Source organism: Lissotriton vulgaris, chromosome 8 (assembly GCF_964263255.1).
Source record: "Lissotriton vulgaris chromosome 8, aLisVul1.2, whole genome shotgun sequence".
Classification (NCBI taxonomy): domain Eukaryota; kingdom Metazoa; phylum Chordata; class Amphibia; order Caudata; family Salamandridae; genus Lissotriton; species Lissotriton vulgaris.
In genome coordinates this window covers 612115304-612124894 of record NC_141696.1, presented here as the reverse complement: position 1 = coordinate 612124894, position 9591 = coordinate 612115304, and positions in this window count along the sequence as shown.

The following is a 9591-nucleotide window of genomic DNA, read 5'->3' as shown; positions in this document are numbered from 1 at the left end:
CCAGCAAGGGGCGGCTGTAATACGGTTCTTGATCTGTGGATTGTTAGGACAGGTACTGGTTGTCTGTAGGAAGGCCCAAATTCCTTCTTGTCCGAGATCTTCTCTCTGACTAGATCCCCAAGCTTTGGGATCCAGACAGGCCTTGCTGGGACGGTCGGTTTCTCTTCAGTGGCGGTTGGCTTCAGGAACACGTTACTTTGTTTTGTTCTTATTTCAAGCTGGCCATGGCCTCCTTGTAAGCCCTAGAGCTAAACGCAAAAGCCTGGTCAGAATGTAGCGTGCCGATTGCGTATGTGCTGATAAAGGCTTGCAAATCTTTTATAACAGTTCGAGCGTCAGCTGAGCGCTGAGGCCACATTCAAATGAATCTCGAGCACAAATCCACTGCGACCATGATATATTTATAGTTGCCATCCCTTTGTAAGAGAGCACAGTGGTCCAGGTAAACACACCCTAGTGGTTTATCTGAAATCAGAAGGGGCGTCTGCGCCGGGAGTTTCACCGTAGAAACTTTCATTTTCTGGCAGATTTCACATTCCGAAACATAGTTTCTGGTTTGTTTCCTCATGCGCGGCCACCAGTATCGTTGTATTAATAATGAAACTGTGGCAGAAACACCTGCCTGTGCAGAGGCAAGACCTTCGTGTGCTGCTAAGATTAGCAGAAACACCTACGTGTGCAGAGGCAAGACCTTTGTGTGCTGCTAAGATTAGTCCTAACCTGTGTTCCATGTTTGAGATTACCCAATCCCCCACTCCAGGGATTCAAGCAAAAGGAACATTATTCACATCAGTTATATAGGAGTACTTGAGTGGAAAGCCCTTCGGTAGTGTTTTACCACTGTCTTTTATTGAAGCAGTGACTGCTTGCATTATTTCGCTATTTTCGTTTTTGAACGAGTGATTGCAGCTACGGAAGCAGTTTGCACAGCTACCTTCGCGGCCTCATCAGCCAATGAATTCCCTTCAACGTGAACACCATCACGCTGATGACTCAGTGTATGAATCACATGAGTCTTTTGTAGTTCTTTCTGAAAAAGAACTACTTGTTCCCAAAGAATTTTATGCTTGATTGTGCCACCTTTTGAGTCTTTAAAGCCATTTTGAACCCAGGTCTGCAGATATTCATTGTAAGACTGGACACATTAATACGAATCGCATACTATGAGTGAGGGGAATTCGCGATCGGTATTTTCAAGCGGCATCTTGAATGCCTGTAGTTCAGCTCACTGAGCTGTACAGTCTCCGAGAGATTGAGTTTTTGTGACCATAGGTCTGAATTTACCATCGTGCCAGTGACCTTTAACAATCGCGCACGCAGCACTGTGAGCTTGGATGCCCCCCAATCGCGGGCTGTGCTGATCGGTCTGTATGTATTATACAGCCGTAATGTTCTAGAGGTAGAATTTCAGTAGGCAGAGGACATTCTTGTTCGTATTGGAGAAATTCTTGTGTCTTCAAGTAATGGTCAAAAACGTATTCAACGGCTGTTGCAGCAAGAGAATTAACCCATTGTATCCATCTTGGATGTAGAGCTTTTGCATTTGGAATTCTTGCCTTTGTCACTGCCTCTAAGGCAGGTACAGGTGTAACGATTTTAATGTGTTTACCCTGTACTAGGGCTCTCTCCTTTGCTACAGTAGTCTGAACCGCTGTCAGAATTTTTTCTGTTGAAGTGATTTTCATTTCAGCTTGTGTGTATAAGTGTGATTTGTAAGCTATTGGTACCTTTTGACCTTCGTTAAAGGTTAGGTATGTGAATCCGCATCTCCCTGGGATGATTCGGATAACAAGGTTGCGTACATTGTCGCGTGTTTGTAAATGTGTTGTTGCCAACATGTCTGTTTGTACTGAACGCAAAATTTCTGTGTGTTTTGAGTCCAATTAGTTGGTTTGGAATCAGGTTTGATTAGTTCGGTAGAGAAGTTTAACCCTTTCTGAGTAATTCAGAATGTAAGTTCTTCCGAAGTTTAGGAATCCTAGAATTAACGAAGTTTTTCAGCGTTTTTGGAGTTTGGAGCAGCGCACATTTTTCTAAAAAGTTTGCTGCCAGGCATTTGCCTTCACTTGAAAGTTCGTATCCTAGGAAAAGGATGTAGAGGTGGGCAATTCTTGATTTTTTAAAGTTGAATTTGTACCCTTCAGAAGCAAACCTAAGTTTTATGGTGTTCACTCTTTTCAAGTGCCTGTCCAAATTATCATCTGTAAGATAGATGTCATCAACATAAGATAATGCCTCATCATCAAACATTTGTAGTAACTCTGTTACTCTGGCTGAAATTAATCCTGGACTATTCTTGAATCCCTGGGGGAGACAGCAAAATTGAAGCTGTGTCCCCATTATTGAGAAAGCGGTCAAGTACCTGCTTTCTGGTGCAATGTTTTGACAGAAGAAACCCTTTGAAATGTCTAGTCTCGTTTTGTATTTTTTTGCGCACAATGTTATTCATCGGTGCTGCACTGTTTGCATTTTGTACGGCAAATGTTTTGCTGTAAGAGTTTAAATGCCTGTAGTCCAAAACTAGACGATATGTATTGTCTGGTTTGGAGACAGGAAACAAAGGATTGTTCATTGACGAGGTGCATGTTTCAATCACCCCCTGGTATTCAAGTTGATCTAAGATCTTTCTGACTTGCTTTTTAGCTTCCTGCTTTACAGGATACTGCCTCTGAGCAGTAGGTTGATTTTTTAACTGGATTTTGTGGTGAGGAGATTCCTCATCCCATTCCACATGATTTTTATATAATGCTGGAGCCTGGGCAACAGCCCATTTTCTGGCATAGGTGTATTGTCTATGAATAGGATTAGAGAAGGCTGGCATAATCTCTTCGCCATGTGGGCACTCCCTGACAAATTCAGGTGGCCAGTCTTTTTCAGCTAGAAGGAGGTCATAACCCTTAGATAGTTTTTCCCAAAGGAGTTCTTTTATTTTTCTAGTTATATCCCCCTCTATTCAGAGTGTTACTTTATATAACCTATGGGGTACACTAACCCCGGTGTCTGCAGTTTCAACCTGAATGTATTGATTCAGATCCACTGTCGGCAGATGATATTTCAGGATCCTGCGAGCTATGGTGACCTCTGCTGCACTGTCCAGCATTGTCTGGGCCCACTCCCCGTTCTTGAGTTGTGTCCTCAAGATACTCGGCATGTCTGCTTTAAAAACGTGCTACCTTCTTTTTGGAGAATTGTTTTTTCTTATTTTTTGGAACATGTTGTTCATCTTCGGACTTCACGCGTTCTTTTTGTTCTGATCGTCCTCTTCTTTCGGATTTCTGCGAGGAAGTCTGAAATGTCCGTGAGGATCATGTATCAGTATCTTGACATCTATCAGGTTTTCTCAAATTATCCCTATTTCTCAGGTTATATCTCTTTTCAGAGTGCTCCTTTTGAGGAGATCTACCTCTGGATTGAGAACGCTTCTCTTTACGAAGTGACTGTCTACTATTTTCCCATTTCTTTTTAGGAGTAGTTAGATTGTTTTTGATAAAAACTTTTTCAGGATTTTCTGTTAGTTCAGGATTTACAGGTTTCCCTCCCAAACTCTCTCTTCCTAGTTCTTCATAGGATTTTTCAATGATTCTGGCAAGTTCATACGGTTGCTCAGTAATATCAAGTTCTTTTAATTTTTGGCGGATTACCAATGATGCTGCTTCACCTTTAATGTTTGCTAATAAGATAGCTGAGACCTGTTTGAAATCTTTCAGTAATTTCATACCTATATTCAGGGCCGGCTCTAGACCGTATTTATTTTGAATCTGTCTCAGAACGTCTGGTATTACCGCCATAGACAGGACACCATGTGTTTTTGTGTAGATTGAAGCAAAGACTGTACCCCACGTGTCATAGTCCTGTACGTGTGGTGCAATTCCTATTGGTAAACAGATTGTTAGAATCCTGAGTTTCTCATGAGGTGTACTATCGCAAGGCCTTAAAAACCTGTTTTTTCTCTGAGACATATCTGTAAGTTTGCCCCTACTGTTCCTGAGTTGGCTGTACCGTTCTAGCGCCTTGATGCCCTTTGGCTAAGTTTGTGCTTTATAAGACCACATTCATTCATTCAAAGGGGTCTCTGTGAAAAGCACAACTAGTATCTAGCATTAAATTAGTGCCTTACCAAACGTTGGGCACCATTTAGTGTAGTTCCTATATTCCAAATAGGCTCTGCGCATTGGAACCGTATATCCTATAGATTAGACGTAGGACTGAGGTCGACTAGGTCTCTATCGAATATACTAGACTTAATTGTGTGTGCCAGCTAGCTCAGAGGTCACTAGAAACTTTCTCGAATTCACAAGAAGGGATTAGTCTCTGACAACTGCATAAACATGACAACTTTGTTTCCCCAAGATAAAACGTATCTTCAGAGTCGTGGAAACAATAGATAGATATTTCACTCAGTAAATCACGCATGCTTCGTTTCACTAGAGGTGCAGAGAAAGTAGAAAGACGTGGCGTTTTCAATAAAAGGATTTATTGAACAGTCTTCTTTCTCAAGCATAAGAAATGAACTGCTAAAATCGTAAAACTGTTTGTAAAATATAATGCGTACAGTATAAATAGAATAAAATAATACTGTAAGAGCATTATATGGTTCCTAAACCATATATAAATACATACATAAATAACAGAGGCTAAAAGTAAGAAGTAAGTGAGGTGTAGCTTAAGTTTTATTATTCTTTTGCCAAGAATCTGCTCAAGATATATCTATGGGTCTAATCAGCTCCGTACCTTAGTTTAGAATGAAGGTCGGTCTCGAGACTCGATTTCCCAACAACCCGCAAGGGTAGCTTGGAAACACTGGCAATGGATTCTCGGCAGGAGAAAAGACAGCGTCTCTCTCAGTGCGTCTGCTGGAGGGTCGGCTTCCTTTGGCACTTGCTGTAGCAGGGCGCGTCGGGCAAGTAGATAGTCTACTGCTCCAAACCACAGTGTATTTGCTAAGGCAAGTGTGGGCATATTTATACCTAGAAGTTGCCAAGTTTGACGTAAAGGTGGACATAATAACGTCACCAAAGAGTCTGTTCTTTGAAAACTCCATGAGTTCTTGGACAAATCAATATTCAAGCAAGGGGAAGTTCCAAGCTGCTGAAGCTGAGTTTTCCAAGAAATCGTTGTGGATTTTCGGAACTAGTGGAAGTAGCCCTGCCGTATTTGGACTGCATGAGCTATGCCTAAATATGGTTATGATTCGTATGCCTATATAAGGATATGGTGATTTATACCTATATAAGGGCATGAATTGGGAAATTTACAATAGTGTCCTAAAATGGTTTACAACAACGGATGCTGCTTCACCTTTAATATTAGATCATATTATTGTTGAGACCTGTTTGAAATCTTTCAGTAGTTTCCAACCTAAATTTAAAGCAGGCTCTGCCCCATACTCATTTTGAATTTGTTTTAGGACATCTGGTATTACCGCCATATATGGAACACCATGTGTTTTAGTGTAGATTGCAGCAAAGACTGTATCACAAGTGTCACAGTCCCCCAGATGTGGTGCAATCCCCATCGGTAAACAGATTGTTAAAATTCTGTGTTTCTCATGAGGTGTAGTATTAGGAAATACTGCTTCGATATGAGTAATGTTTTGAGCTATCCAGAATGGAATTTGTTCCAATTTTGCGGGTAATTTACCAACGACTGTGGTGTCATTTTATGTGTGTTCCCCTGATGACAGGGATGTTGTGGAATCATTATTGCCGGTTGGACTGTAAAAGTCGGTATGACATACAGAATCAATGGTCTAAAGATTTTGATTAGCTCTTTGAATTGAGTTCGTAGTTTCACATCTGTCTTTTCATTAATTTCAGGATGTGGTGTATAGTTGGCTAATACCGGACATGTTGCTCCTGGTATACCTAGTCGACCGAGCCAGGTAATGTGATTAAATGTCTTAGGGCGCCTTTAAACCAGAGCGCATGCTCTTGGTATGTTAGTGGAATTTCAATATCCTCTACAGGAATGTACTCCTCTGGTGGTTCATCTTCCTTATAGAAGTGAAACAATTGTGTTACTGGATTTGCTTCAGGGAAGACTGTCCATTAATAGAACACCTCTGTCTGATGATATACATGTGCCTCTATCACAAAAACTATCCTACCACCTCTTGCTGATAGGCCATTTTTTATAAGTTTTATAGTGACGGCTTTCCTTAAATTTAGAGGTATGCTTATAGCATCATCGTCAGTTTCTTGGAAACCTGTGAAGTTAAAAGCTGCAACGACCGGATCAGCTGCAGCTCCACCGGTTTCGGTGTTGTTGCAGTTATTTGACATTGTTTAATGAAAGTTTGCAGAGCAAGTTTCAAGGAAACAAAGATAAAGTGCACAATATTTTGGAACACTGTATACTTGAACAAACCAAAAAGCTAATACATGGGATCTTTCGTCCTACTCAGCTATGGCGGATATTATCCCTTACCCACTCCAGACGTCTATTGGAGTATTACAGAAAAAGGGGTCTCTGAGAAAAGCACGACTGAGTTACTCTAGTATCTAGCGTTATTAGTGCCTTACCAAACGTTGGGCACAATGTAGTGTGGTTCCTATATTCCCAATAGGCTCTGCGCATTGGAATAATATATCCTATAGATAGGATGTAGGACTTAGGTCAGTAGGTCTCTATCGAATATACTAAACTTAATTGTGAGTGCCAGCTAGCTCAGAGGTCACTAGAAACTTTCTCGAATACACAAGAAGGGATTTGTTTCAGACAACCGCATAAACATGATAACTTTGTTTCCCTAGGACTGGAATAACTATCTTGAAAGTCATGGAGACAACAGATAAGTATTTCACCCAGTCAATCGTGCATGCTTCGTTTCTGCAGAGTGTGCACAAAAAATAGAGAGACGGGCATTTCAATAAAAAGGGTTTATTGAATAGTCTTCTTTCTCATGCAAGAAAGGTGAACTGCTACAATCGTTAGATTGCAAAGTATAATGCGTACAGCGTAAACAGTAATATGAAATAATACTGTAAAAACATTGTATGGTTTCTAAGCCATATAAAAATACATACATAAATAATACAGGCTAAAATACTCAACTGGTGCTTCTAAAATACGCCTACCCCAATGTACCTAACCTAAGTCTAGTATGAGGTAAGAAGTAAGTATGGTCTTTAGCATAGGTTTAGTTTTGCCAAGAATCTACCAAAGCTTTCTCTAGGTTCTAATCAGCTCCATACCTTAGAATGAAGGAGGTCTGGTATCTCTGTCTCGGGACGCGATTTCCCAACACCCCACAAGGGGAGTCAGAAACACTGGAGCTGGATTTCTCAGCAGAGGAGGGCAGCTTCCTGATCAGAGCGTCATCTGGAGAGTCGGCTTTCTTCGGCACTTGCTGTAGCGAGCAGCGTCGGGCAAGTAGGTCGTTGAACTGCTCCGAACCACCGTGCTTTGCCATAGCAAGTGAAGGTATATGTATACCTTGAAGTGGTTTAGGAATGCCATCGTTGACTTAAAGTCGGGCATATGAACGTCATAAAATGAACCCATAGGGAATAGTTGTTCATTGTAAAGTAACTGAGTTCTTGGAGAAATCAATATCCAAGCAAGGGGAAGTCCCTAACTGCTTAAGCTGGTTTCCCAAGAAATCGTTGTGACGTTTGGTGAACAGATGGAAGTAGCCATGCCTGTTTTTGGGTAGCATGGGCTATGCCTATATAAGGACATGAATCGGGAAAATCCATTCGGAATCTAAAACGCCATACAACACTTTGATGAAATATGAACTTCCCTTTGAGCGTGTGTGAATGTTTACTACTATGCTCCAAAGGTTACTTATCTGATACTGTGAACATCTAACTGACATTATCTTTCACCCATATTCTCCAGGTCACTTTTCCATTAACTAGGACAATGAGACGTGCTTGTGTGCTGTGATCATAAACTCTTCCAAGGCTTGTTTGAAAGTGTTTTATTTAGCTGAAACGTGCTGCTTGTGCTCCCTTATTTCTAATGAACGCTAACATATTTTGTATCACTGTGAAGCTTAGGCCTGAACTGTTCTTTAACCACGTATAGTTCAGCCATACTCTTTACTGGTGTCTGCAGTAGAGAGATTTCTTTGTATTTCATTTTCTCCTTAACATTCTCCCCCTTTAGTTGAGATTTCAACTACTTTCTTTAATCCTGGATCTGCACTTGGTATCAAATTATATGCATTACCATACATATACCTTTGAACTGTTACAACAATCTATAACTAATTGATTACCACAAAATAAAAGCAATAGCACATGAAATTACAATAAAGCCTTAAACAGTCCAGACATCCAGGATGGTAGCCAATTAAACAACACTTGGAACCATTCATTTGGGGGCACCAACTTCATCCACCATTTCCTTTTGTAGATTGTGCAGTTTGTATAGCTTACAACAATGTTCCATTGCCACATTGTTTGATTTCCTGTCCCACTCCTTTCATTAGCGATCGTGGTTATTCCTCATTCACTACTGGTAACATCCAAGGTATGAATCGCAAGTAGTCGGAATCTCAAGAGTTCACAACAACTCTGATTTAAAGTCAATCGTGTTCCAACGCATAGGAGCCAATTTCAGCAAGTCTCCTCCCACAAGGGTTGGTAAGCCAGAATCAAGTCTTACCCACTGTCCTAGAGTATGCTCAGTCCACGAGCGCTTGCAGTAGCTCCAGTCCAAGTCAGGTGAGTTGCTTGCACCCTGACTCAGCACATGGACAAAGTGGCCTCATGCTCTCTCCCTCGCAGTTGTGCTCCTGCCTTGATCAGAAGTTTCCTGCAGTGTTCTCCTGTGGCAGAAGTACTTACATACTCCTGATTTAGAGCGGGGGAGGCAACGACAATCTTCTTATAGATTCCACATGGGTGACAGTGCTCCCATGGCGTGTTCTTTCATCCAACAGAGGTCGAACAAGTTGCAGTCTTTGTTGCTCCCATTGGCATACGAGTCACCACCGGTCACTGTCTACAGGCTCCTGCCTGATCCTCGAAGACAAAGATATCCAAGAAGCCCCCTTTGGAATACAGGGTTGCCGTCCAAGGCTTTGGCCTTACTGCATGCCTGTTTTTCTCCCCATGCCAGCCCCCTCCTGTCATATGGGGTTACTGCACCCCTACCATGCAAGACTACAGCCATTCCCGCACAGCAGTCTTTACCAAGGCTGCCCCTCCTGGCATACAAGGTCACCGCACCGATTCCTTGCTAGGCTTCGGCCCATACCACACAACATTTTTTTTTACCACAACTATGTTCCCAACGGCCCTCTCCTGGCATACTGGGGTTGCAGACCAAGTCCTGCGCAAAGGCAGCAACCCAATCAGTGCAGCAGCCATCTCCTCAAACAGCGAGTCTGGTTGAAAGGGATTACCACTGGACCTTCTCCTTTCAACACTCTCCTCTTCCTCAAGAGGCACATTGGTCTTGAAAAGTAGGCAGGCACTGGTGCTCCAGGGAAGGTGGTCTTGGAATCCATGTAGACTAGCAGGCCCTGGCCAAAGTCACTGGCTGACATCTTACAGAGCTTCCCCTTCTCATGAAGCCTGTCTGGCTGCTTAGCAGATACCAATTTTTGGGATCTCAACCTCCCATTCTTATAGTTCATTT